Source organism: Schistocerca americana, chromosome 1, assembly GCF_021461395.2.
Source record: "Schistocerca americana isolate TAMUIC-IGC-003095 chromosome 1, iqSchAmer2.1, whole genome shotgun sequence".
Classification (NCBI taxonomy): Eukaryota; Metazoa; Arthropoda; class Insecta; order Orthoptera; family Acrididae; genus Schistocerca; species Schistocerca americana.
Window position 1 is genome coordinate 83,626,005 of NC_060119.1, and position 12,402 is coordinate 83,638,406.

At 43.9% G+C, this 12,402-nt stretch overlaps 1 pseudogene; it reads left to right on the plus strand.

The window, feature by feature from the left end:
* Positions 1-11,484: 11,484 nt before the first annotated feature.
* LOC124555245 lies at positions 11,485-11,602 on the plus strand (annotated as a pseudogene).
* Positions 11,603-12,402: the final 800 nt, after the last annotated feature.

Below are 12,402 nucleotides of genomic sequence, written 5' to 3' on the forward strand. Positions count from 1 at the left end.
TCAGTAGGCAGAACAGTTGAAGAGGAATGGCTATGTCTCAAAAGGGCAATGACAGAAGTTGAAGAAAGTAACGTAGGTGCTACCGTATAGGCTGCTATCCTGTCGGCCGTACTTCCAAATACGATCGCCGCCAGTTACGACGCCGCCTTTCCTACAACCGCCACGGCGGCACGAGCCCGCTGCCACGAACAGTTACGCCGCTGCCAGTGAGACGGAAACATCCCCTTTCCGGAGCTGCAGCGGCGGCTGTACTTGAGTTCGGACCTTCATGCATTGTGCCTTTTTTCTGTGTTTGCCAGCTGAATAGCATTTACAAACTTTCATAATGGCCAAGTGTCGACATCTTCGGAATACACATTGTACTGTAGAGTGATAGATTTACCATTTAGTATCTGTATATATTTCTACAATCAAATCTACTGTTAGCAGCAGACGCTGCCGATTCAGCAACAGATTTATGTGTTATTGTTACTATTATACCGGAGCCAAGGTAGCCCCTGAATGCCGGCAACCCATATTATGCCACACAGGACTAGGTTGTCTATGCCTAAGGCGTACCAAAAGAACTATGGTAAACACCGGCTATTTACATACCAGATAATGGAAACAGACATTCCGAGCACTACTTCCTGCAGGGGGAACTCGAGCCACGGCCTACAGGAAGTATCACCACGCCAAAACCTGATTGGCTGGAGACAGCTATATAAGGCCTTGAACCAGCTCCGAAGCTCAGTTCACGCAAGATGCCGACCTCATGTACTGCGACCGTTGAAGCTTACGTTTTCGTCTCGGAATTGGACTGTTACTAGTGTGTGTGTTACCACGAACCTTTGTGAAAAATTAGAAGTGAACTTTTGTTTGCCTCAATTAGGAGACTTTTTACGTTATTGTTACCTTTCATTTGCATGTTCAGTCATCAACCTTGTGAACTTACATCAATAAAAGTTGTGTTTGTGAAAAATTGCGAACTGTTAGTCACAACAGTTAGTATTTTATATTAGATGTAGAATAAATTAATATCTAAATTCTCTGTTCATATACAGCATATGTTGGTTGGTTGGTTTAAGGAAGGGGACCAAACAGCGAGACCATCGGGCCTGTCGGATTAGGGAGGGATAGGGAAGGAAGTCGGCCGTGCCCTTTCGAAGGAACCATCCCGGCATTAGCCTGAAGCGATTTAGGGAAATCACGGAAAACCTAAATCTGGATGACCGGAGGCTGATTTGAACCGTCGTCCTCCCGAATGCAGTCCAGTGTGCTAACCACTGCACCATCTCGCTCGGTCAGCATATGTTCCTTGCTCATGTGATCACTAAAGAACCACTCAGCGTGCAAAGGAAGACATAACAGGTACAACGAAGGTAACTGCGAAGAAACGGTGGATAACAGAAGAAATACTTCAGTTAATTGACGAAAGAACAAAGTACAGAAATGTCTAGGTGAATTCAGCAGTACAAAAATGAGTCACTTAGGAACGAAATAAACAGGAAGTACACGGAGGTAAGGTGAAAAGGCTACATGAAAAATATGAACTAATCGAGAAAAGAAACGATTGTCGGAAGGACTGAATATAGAAAAGACAAAACAACCTTCGGTGAAATTAAAAGCAAAGATGGCAACATTAAGAGTGCAATGGGAATTTCACTGTTAATGTACTCTTGTCACCTATCCGCTCTCTCCTCTGCATTTGAGGGCCTTTATGAGGGCGAGGGCTTAGCCGACGACTTGGCAGAAGAAGAAACAGGTGTCGATACAGGATTTAGTATTAGAATCAGAACGCAGAAGAGCGTTGGAAGACTTACAATCAAATAAGGGAGAATGGGTGGATAACATTCCAGCTGAATTTCAAAAATTGGCAACAAAATGACTATGCATGTTGGGGTGTGAAATGTATGAGACTGGCGACATACCACCAGACTTCCCGAAAAACATTGTCTATACAATCCCGAAAATTGCAAGAGCCGACAAGAGCGAGAATTATCACGCAATCTGCTTAACATCTGATGCAGTCAAGTTGCTGACATTACTAATATACAGAAAAAAGGGAAAAGAAAATTGAGGATCTGATAAATAACGATCAGTTTGTTTTTAGGAAAGTTAAAGGCACCACAGAGGCGTTTCTGACGTTGCGGTTGATAATGGACTGAAGAAAAATCGAGACGTTCATAGGATTTGTCGACCTGGAAAAAGCGTTCGACAAAGTAAATTTGAGTAAGATGTTAGAAATCCCTATACAATATGTACAAGAACTAAGTGGGAACAGTAAGAGTGGAAGACCAAGAACGAAGTACAGAGATTAAAATGTGTGTAAGACAGGGATGTAGTCCTTCGCCACTGCTCTTCGATCTATACGTTGAAGAAGCAATGTAGGAAATAAAAGAGAGGTTGAAGGCTAGGATTAAAATTCAAGATGAAACGATATCAGTGTTAAGATTTGATGATGACATTGCACCCTCAGTGACAGTCAAGAAGTGTTACAGGACCTGTTGAATGGAAGAACAGTGTAATTGTCTGTATTTGCAATGAGAATGATGTCAGATAGGAGACGTAAATATAAAAAACTGGCATATTTTGCTTATTTTCACTCCATTATATCATATGGTTTCATGTTTTGGGGCAACTCCACAAACCGAGAAAAAATTTTTAGAGTACAGAAGCGTATAATAAGATTACTGTGTAGTGTAAGTCCAAGAACATCATGTCGAAACCTATTCAAAGGATTGGGAATACTAACTAAAGCTTGCCAGTATATTTATTCCTTAATGAAGATTGTTGTAAATAATATATCTTATTTTCCAACTAACTGATTAGTACACAATATCAGTACTATGAATAAGAAAAATATACATAAAGATTTAAAATCACTTTCTCTTGCCCAGAAAGGAGTCCAATATTCAGCAACGCATATTTTCAATAAGTGACCAGCATCCATTAAGAGTTTAGTTTCAGACAAAGCACAATTTAAACATAATTTAAAAGAATTGTTGGTGGCCAACTTCTTCTATTCCATCCATGAATTTCTCAACAAGTGCGGTAGACCATTTTAATGAAAATTTATTATCCTTTAATTTTTGACAATACTTGGTTGGAATAGCCAAGTAACTAGCTACTCTGTGAATGATGGATTTAATGAAAGCAGATGTAAGTATTAACCTGTAAATGTTAGAAGTTTAATTTTAATTAATGTACATAATTTTACTGTTTATTGACCGAGGATCATTAAAATTAATTAAACTCACGTTTTTCTAATTACATTTTTGTAATGTGTTTATCTGACATGTTGCACACCTAGGAGGATCCCCTCTTTTATGGGTCTATGGAATGAATAATTAATGTAATCTAATCTAAATGAGTACAGAATATGTACTGAGAGTAAATTAAATAAAGACAATAGTAATGAGAAGTACCAGAAATGAGAGCAGCGAGAAATTTAACACCAGAAGCATCAAAGTTAAGTAATCCTGCTACTTAGGCAACAAAATAAGTCATGATGGATGGAACAAGGAGGACATCAAAAGAAAATTAGCACCGGCAAAAAGGGCATTGTTGTCCAAGAGAAGTAGTCTACTAGTATCAAACATAGGCCTTATATTAAGAAATTTCTGATAATTTGCGTTTGGAGCACAGGACTGTACGGTGGTCAAACATGCACTGTAGGAAGACCAGAACAGAGAAGAATCGAAGTATTTGAGGTATTACAGACGAATGTTGAAAATTAGGTGGATTGATAAAGTAAGGAATGAAGAGGTTCTGCGCAAAATGTAGAAGAAAGGAATATGTGGAAAACACTGACCAGAAGAAGCGATAGGGTTAAGACATCAGGGAATAACTTCTATGGTACAAAACTGTAGAAGAAGACAGAGACTGGGATAGATCCATCAAATAACTTAGGACATAGGTTGCAAGCGCTACTCTGAGATGAAGAGGTTGGCAGAGGAGACGAATCCGCGGCAGCCCAATCGACGAGCGAAAAGCTCGCCGACCATTGCCGTAACCAGTTCGGATGTGTGCTGACACCTGGCAAGCATTTGATGGCCTCCCTTCCTGGGCTGACGGAGCGTTGGCTGAGAGGTAGCGGTCGGGGTAAGCTGGTAGAGGCTCGCCGACGCATGCTAACCACAGATCCAACGGCGAGCCCATCTCCTACCCATAGGCGAGCGGGTTGCTGCTAAACCGCTCTCCATGCGGATCAGTGGACCAGTCAGCCTGTGTGTGGTCGACCTTAATTCACGCTACATCACCCGACAGCCAATTACGTATCCACAAGTACAGTATATTTATGTGACGTCTACGAGGCCTTACAGTCCATGATTTATTACATCGTATCTAACTGCGAGTTAGAACGAGAGATTACCCATCACACAAGTAACAGTTTGCCATGGCGTATCGACAGGCAATAAGGAAAGCTATGAGCCTATGCCATGTTATTATGGAGCGTCGAGCGATTGGTGGGACTCCCTTGTTAGATTGTTATATATGTAAATAGAAGGGGTATCACTGCTATCGGCTGCAGCGGGACATTAATTAAATAATTAGATTGTTCTCCAAGATGAGGGTGTTGCGAAACTGGGGTATTAGAGGGACTCTCTGCAGTTTTATTCATGCATGTGTCAATGTTCTCCCCCTCCGCCCTTTCCACATGACCACGCCACAGGAGGGCGCGGAACAGGGGGGATGAAGAAGCATAAACGCCTTTTGATGCTTCGTGCCAGACTCACATTTCTTCGAATGATTTTGATCGCTCCCTGGTGGCTCCTTTCGGTATACCAGGCCAAAAATTGGGGTCGCGATACACTCCAGAGGGCGCAGATCACGATCAATAGGGCTGGAGCCCCCGATCTCCTTACAGGAGGCTCGAGTCGCGCTAAGGGGGTCAGCAGTATCGTCTTCCTGCTGGTCATCGCATTGCGAACTGTCGTTTTCAACTACATAATACACTCCTGGAAATGGAAAAAAAGAACACATTGACACCGGTGTGTCAGACCCACCATACTTGCTCCGGACACTGCGAGAGGGCTGTACAAGCAATGATCACACGCACGGCACAGCGGACACACCAGGAACCGCGGTGTTGGCCGTCGAATGGCGCTAGCTGCGCAGCATTTGTGCACCGCCGCCGTCAGTGTCAGCCAGTTTGCCGTGGCATACGGAGCTCCATCGCAGTCTTTAACACTGGTAGCATGCCGCGACAGCGTGGACGTGAACCGTATGTGCAGTTGACGGACTTTGAGCGAGGGCGTATAGTGGGCATGCGGGAGGCCGGGTGGACGTACCGCCGAATTGCTCAACACGTGGGGCGTGAGGTCTCCACAGTACATCGATGTTGTCGCCAGTGGTCGGCGGAAGGTGCACGTGCCCGTCGACCTGGGACCGGACCGCAGCGACGCACGGATGCACGCCAAGACCGTAGGATCCTACGCAGTGCCGTAGGGGACCGCACCGCCACTTCCCAGCAAATTAGGGACACTGTTGCTCCTGGGGTATCGGCGAGGACCATTCGCAACCGTCTCCATGAAGCTGCGCTACGGTCCCGCACACCGTTAGGCCGTCTTCCGCTCACGCCCCAACATCGTGCAGCCCGCCTCCAGTGGTGTCGCGACAGGCGTGAATGGAGGGACGAATGGAGACGTGTCGTCTTCAGCGATGAGAGTCGCTTCTGCCTTGATGCCAATGATGGTCGTATGCGTGTTTGGCGCCGTGCAGGTGAGCGCCACAATCAGGACTGCATACGACCGAGGCACACAGGGCCAACACCCGGCATCATGGTGTGGGGAGCGATCTCCTACACTGACCGTACACCACTGGTGATCGTCGAGGGGACACTGAATAGTGCACGGTACATCCAAACCGTCATCGAACCCATCGTTCTACCATTCCTAGACCGGCAAGGGAACGTGCTGTTCCAACAGGACAATGCACGTCCGCATGTATCCCGTGCCACCCAACGTGCTCTAGAAGGTGTAAGTCAACTACCCTGGCCAGCAAGATCTCCGGATCTGTCCCCCATTGAGCATGTTTGGGACTGGATGAAGCGTCGTCTTACGCGGTCTGCACATCCAGCACGAACGCTGGTCCAACTGAGGCGCCAGGTGGAAATGGCATGGCAAGCCGTTCCACAGGACTACATCCAGCATCTCTACGATCGTCTCCATGGGAGAATAGCAGCCTGCATTGCTGCGAAAGGTGGATATACACTGTTCTAGTGCCGACATTGTGCATGCTCTGTTGCCTGTGTCTATGTGCCTGTGGGTCTGTCAGTGTGATCATGTGATGTATCTGACCCCAGGAATGTGTCAATAAAGTTTCCCCTTCCTGGGACAATGAATTCACGGTGTTCTTATTTCAATTTCCAGGAGTGTATATTGGAATCAGCGTCCGAAGCGAACGGGTAGTTTCATTAACGCCCTTTTATGCTACATCCAAAGACCTTTACGTGCCGATTCTGACTGGTGGTGAGTCTGAATGTTCTTCCTCGGACACCAGTATGAAAACAGCATAATTTCAACGCTGGCGTCACGGGTCTGACCTCCATTGCAGAGTCGTCAAAAGACAGGCGTAAAATGTGGGTAAGACGGGACTAACGACTTCCCATCGTGTGACACGTGGCGCTGGGCAGGATTATGGTGATATTTCGTGTCAGTGTTACATCATTAACCCACATTACAACTCACATTCTGTGCTCTGGCTTTTTCTTTGCATGTCTCGACACCTTGCCTGTTTGAAGCGTAGCCAGGTGCCACGCTTTTGCATCATTAGGCTGCGTTCACACTGCCGGCCGGGCCGGGCTGGGCTGACGCGTACTGGCTCGGCTCGTGCCTAGCCAGCTCAGGCCGACGAGTAGTGCATTCACATTGCGCGCCGCGCCGAGCCGGGACGGCGAAATGGGGGAAAATCCACTTCTCCGATTTTCATGTTTTAAAAATTCTTAGCGGTATATAAGAGTTCGCCACATCGTTTTATGATTTTTTCCTTAAAAGCGTTACTTACGTCGTGAAAAAAGAAAAAGTCTACTTTTCGTTTCGCGTGATTTCTTAGTTTCGTAACGCTTCCCAACCGATTTTGAAGAAAGTATGCAGCTAAAGAATCTGATTTTTGTACACGCGGTAGTGCAACATCTTAGCTTCGCATTGAATCATTTATCTTTCCTAACAGTCATTGTGAAATGATGCTATTTGTCAATGTTGTGCACTTGATTTACAAATCTTGTAGTGAAAAAGTTATGTAGCGGGTAGCTTACTGTTAGATCCGTTTTAGACCATACATTGTAGGGAATGAAATGTAGCTAAAAGTACCAAAAAGTTTTTGAAATGATAATGATACTGATATCTGTCTCTGGTCTCAAGTAATGCGAGCTATTCAGTGGCGTCAGTGCCGCGTCCGCAAGCCACGGAGTTCGCGCGGTTACAGCTTGGTTTAGTGTAGTCATATAATGCAGGACAGAAAGAAACTAATTACTAGTAATCAGCGCAGACCTAGTGCCGGCCCCTCTTATTATTTTAATGGTCTCATTCTCTAGATAAATCCAAATGTATAAGAATTTTTCCCTCGGCTACTGGACAATCATCTGCTATGCTTTTATAATTGGCCACACGTTGCATCACAGAAGACAAACAATTATTTGTCATCAACATCCTACAATTAGTATGATGTAAATTTCGTATTTCGAACTAAAAGATAACTGAAGCGCAATTCTGTAGTCTCGTTGTCTACTTTGGCACAAAAAATAATGGAGAGTTAATGAAACTACTATAGATCGGCACAGATGTGCGTTTCATTGTTCTTCATTGTTTTTTTTTTTCTTCCTTGGCGGGCTGCGCTGCACTGTCAAGGTAATCCCCACTCTTTGGCTAAATGGCTGGCGGGAGGCCAAATAAATAAATTTAAAAAGATCCCCACCCTTCGACAGCTGACAAGCAAGTCAGTAGAAAACGCAGCTGCAGTCAACAGTTGCTCGCCTTTAGCTAGTCTGTGCTGTCGTGTAGAACAATGTCTTCACTCTTTTATTGGTATTGTTTTGACTCTGCAGTAACTCGTCGAGTTTTGAAGTACAGAAGAACTAGGAGGTTATGGATTCATCCCATAAATAGCGACAGACATTTAGGAGAGTTTTTTTCTTTATATGAAGAACTTAAAAACTATCCTGAAAAATTTTATTCAAATTACGGAATGAATCATAATACATTTCAGTATGTGCTGCAGAACATTCAAGACAAAATTTCTAAACAGAACACAAATTTTCGCAGAAGTATAACAGCAGAAGAAAAATTGTGTATAACGATAAGGTAAGATTCGTTAGTACACACTTTTTGGCTTGCAGTAGAACTTTGTACAGCATTCACTACCTCCAATTAATTGTAGTCATGCTTTTGTGTTTTAAATTTCACAAACGCTTACCTCTGAGGGGAAGAGAGTTTATGGGACTCCTGAGAATCATTAGGAAGTAATTAGCTTCGTCATTTTGGGTAATGTCTTGCTGTGCCTTCAACGAAGAATCGCAGAAATACTCCTTCAGAATTTTCCAACTTTTTTCTTCATTTTTCTTCTTTTTTCTTCATGGTACAGCGCTTGGCAGTGGTCATGGTTCATCATGTGGAGCCACTGATGACCTCACAGAATTCTTTTCATTTCCTTGTAAGATAGACAGATTGATAGGCGAAGAGTTTTGAGATAATGCCCTTTGACTTTGTGGTTCTATTTCCACTGATAAGGAACTGCCACAGCATGACTTTACAATGCATTATCATCTGGTAGGGACACATTTCCGTCCCTCAGTGACACTCATATCTGTCTCCGTTTACAAGTAAATACGAACTTTTCTATGGCGGCAATGCCGCGATCGCTGGCAAGCTATTGTTGTAAATGCATGCAAAAACGGTAGATTAAATAAATGAAATAAAAGTAATTTCGCATGTATCATTATAATAAATGTAATTTTTCCTCACTGATTGTGAAATGTGAGGTAACATCTTAAAATAAAAGACGTGTGCAGTCACACTTGTGATGAAAGCAGAAGGGAGACGTGTGATGCGTGTACTGCAGAAGCTGTAGTGCTGCTCCACAGGCTCGCGCCTGCGGTCGGCTCGCGCCGGCAATATTAAACACTCGGGATGTCGCCGGCTCGGCTCCGGGAGGCTCACGCCGTGTCGGCGCGGCCCGGCCGCCAGTGTGAACACCGCAATTCAGAACCATGTGTTTGATATCGAAGCGGACGGCGGCCCGGCCAGGCTCGGCTCGGCCCGGCCGGCAGTGTGAACGCAGCCTTACAGAGGAAGGTTATAGGCACGTTTGAACCAAACATTAAGCTTTTGCGTCGCAATAGGAAACCATCACGGCGTTTTAAAGTGACATTGTAATTGTGTTGTGCAGTGTAATTGTGAGTCACTGTTACTGCAGACACAGAATATAGTGTTGTTTTGTTTTGTAAAACGCACAATTTTACAATTATGTATGTTTATAGTAAGTTACCAACGTTTGCACAGATTCGTCGGAAAGTACTTCATTCTTGATAACTGCATCACCTGCAAAGAGCTTAACACTTTTGTTAATGTTGTCTCCCACGTCATTAAGATACTTCACAAACAGCGTGAGCCCCTGTACACTGCACTGCCACTTCTGAAGTTACTTCCGTCGATGACTCTCCGGAAATGATAACATACTGCCTCCTCCGTGTCTAGACATCCACAGTTCAGTTTCAAATTTGCTTTGTTACCACATGTGGTCGTACTTGCTTTAACAAGCGTCGGCGTGGTAGAGGGTCAGAAAATACAGCATCTACCGGAGTACCTTCACCCACAGCTTTTCGGAAATCGTGTGAGGAAAGCTAGGTTTTGTGTGATCGATTTTTGTTTCTTTATACGGTTTGCGATAGAGATCACTGTGCTCGAGATACTTCTCCACATTTTAGCTAAGTATGTGTTCTCTGGCTCTACAATACATAGATGTCAATTACATTGGATGATGGTTTCGCGGGTCACTGCAAAAAAAAAATGGTTCAAATGGCCCTGGGCACTATGGAACTTCACTGCTGATGTCATCAGACCCCTAGAACTTAGAACTACTTAAACCTAACTAACCTAAGGACATCACACACATCCATGCCCGAGGCAGGATTCGAACCTGCGACCGTAGCGGTCGCACGGCGCCAGACTGTAGCGCCTAGAACCGCGCGGCCACTCCGGCCGGTGCACTTCAAAATAGTACCGTTCTAGTGCAGGAGGAGGCCGATCTATAAAAGTAATACTGTTTATTTCTGTAATTCTGTTTAGCTCCATCGCAGTTTAGTTGTCACAATAGTCAGATCGTCACGTTCTTCATGTGATGACCACACTGGACTGCATCAACCTAAGCGAATCGGCAAAATAAACCGTTGACAACACACAGCCACCGCGAGCTGAGCAGCTTTTATATTTTGGATCGAAGCGGACACCTTATGGCCTATCATTCATTTTCCACAATCGTTTGCTGAGTAAACTATCGACTCATCTGAAAATATTATAAGGTCGGCATGTCTTTGCCTCTGCGCAATATAAATTTTGATTTTTTTAAAGAGATATTTGAGCTAAGACTGCAGCATTACGTAGTTTGTTTATCAGTTAGTTAACTTTGTTCAGCTGTTCAGAGCTAAGGGAAAGACCATCCTACTTCCTTGGGTCATACGTTAACATATCAACTGATTAAGCTGGTTTTCATAGAAATTCTCTGTTATCATTGTACCTCTTTTAATCATTGTTCACTTTGTTGAGCATAGCACTGTTCAGACCAGTGTTATGTATGAAGATCATGCGAAGTCTCACCCTGTCTTCTTGAATACGTACTTCATCCTAAAATCGTCTTCGTGAAATATCGGTTCATAGGAATTGTTACTCTCCCCATCCCACTGTTCATCATTGCGCATTACCAAATTCTAATACGTGGAACGCAACAATGGGAATATTGTTTGGAAATTTTATGCAAAAAAATAGAACTCTGGCTTAGTCGCTGTCTGCTTTCTGTTTGCTATCGTGCTTTCGAGAAATCCTCAACAATGTTGTCAGGACGTGAGGTAAGTGAAAATTTTTATTAGGGCCCGATAATTGTTTTACTTTAGTTGTGCGTTTAATAAAAAGACAAATTGTATTCAGACCAGTTACAGTTCAGTTCAAATTAGGTTCTGTTCAGTCATAGGTTAGCAGACGATTTTAAGTTGAGTAACAGTTTGCGGGTGTACAGTTTTGGTAATACGTAGACTTTTTATGGGGTTAGAGGCAAATTTGGGCTATATTTCCTACAGAAACACATAATGGGGAACTCACAATATTACTTTCCGTCATTTACGATACACAGAAGGTAGGAATTCTATTTTGCCTGCCAGTATATCATAAATGTGCTTGCTACAGCTCTATCTTCCATTACGAACGTATTTGGCTTAATGATTAGTGTAATTGTAGATTACTGAAAAGGTGTTGTTAATTATATAGACAAATTATTAAGCTTTTACTATTCAGTGGCAACGGCCTTGCCGCAGTGGATACACCGGTTCCCGTCACATCACCGAAGTTAAGCGCTGTCGGGTGTGGCCAGCACTTGGATGGGTGACCATACGGGCCGCCATGCGCTGTTGCCGTTTTTTCTGGGTACTCTCAGCCTCGTGTTGCCTGTCTTTGAACTTTCTCGATACACGCCATTAAAACCTATCTGGTAAGGATCCCTGGTTACTCCAGAAGAGGACAGACAATGGTAGTGTAGGAAGTGTCTTTCATATTTCTGTTGCATCTTCTAAGTGTTCTGCCAGTAAAACGTAGTTTTTAATTCGTCTTCCTCACATTTTCTATGCGTTCTTTCTTATTTTATGTTGTTTGTAATTGTAATTCCTTGGTACTTATTTGAATTCACGGCCTTTGGATTTGATTGATTTATGTGTAATCGAAGTTTAACGAATTCCTTTTAGCAGTCATGAGGATGACCCCACACCTCGGCGCAAGGTGCGATGTGAGCTGCGCCCTCTTTCTGTGAGCCGCCCGCTACTTTTTCTTGTGGTCACTGAAGCACCAATTTCACATCGAATCGACGATAATGACGAATCCGGGGCTCTGAATGACTTTCTGACTATTGCTCAGTCCCCACGTTCTGTTGTCTTTTAGCTAGACGCTTCCATCCTGACACTGTGTTCGGCCACAGTTCACCCATTCCGCCGACGCCGTCGAATAGTGCTATTGCTACTATTCAAATGTTGAGCGATTCGCCGCGTCCTCCAACCGGCCTCTTTGAACCCAAGAATAGGTCCTCTGTCAAATACTGACATCTGTATGTATTGTTGTGCATCTTCATATTTTCGCGGCGCAAATACTGATCCATAAAATTTCGGGCATGCCGCCGCATACATTTGACTTCTTCTTTTAATATTTTGGCTGAATACCGTACGGC